Source organism: Chrysochloris asiatica, unplaced genomic scaffold (assembly GCF_000296735.1).
Source record: "Chrysochloris asiatica unplaced genomic scaffold, ChrAsi1.0 scaffold00059, whole genome shotgun sequence".
NCBI lineage: Eukaryota > Metazoa > Chordata > Mammalia > Afrosoricida > Chrysochloridae > Chrysochloris > Chrysochloris asiatica.
The window spans coordinates 2,670,174-2,670,750 of record NW_006408577.1 but is presented as its reverse complement, the minus strand read 5'-3'; positions in this window follow the sequence as shown (position 1 = coordinate 2,670,750).

Below are 577 nucleotides of genomic sequence, written 5' to 3'. Positions count from 1 at the left end.
CAAACCCACCAGCAGCTCCTAGCAAACGGTATATAGGGTCGCTCTGGGTCGAAAGTGAATCAGTGACACACAGCCACAACTACCAACCACCACCAAGTAATTTTTAAAAGAATCCCTAGTGAACAGTGGTTAAGCATTGGCCTGCAAACAAAAAGGTTGATGGTTCCTCAGTTCGAACCTACCAGCAGCTCCTTGGGAGAAAGATGTGGCAGTCTGCTTCCATAAAGATTATTATTGGCATTTGTTTTTAAGTGTGGTAGAGTCAATTCCTCGGCTTTTCTCCTCCATCTTTTCTCCTAGGGAACAGTTGGTGGGCTTGTCTACCTTGAGGTTCACAGTCTAGTGCTTATCATATGGAGCCACCATATAGATTACAGTCTTGGGAATCCTATCTATGGGGCAGTTCTACTCTGTCCAATGGGCACTGTTTTGTTTTCGTTTCAACATGTAATAGTTCTTGAAAGGCTACAAGCTACAGATTCCATTTGAGTGACTAGCTGAGTCAGCATGAAGGTGCCAGCAGGGCAGTTTTGGTATCTGGTGTTCTGCTGTTTGACATTCAGTTGAACCTTTCTCT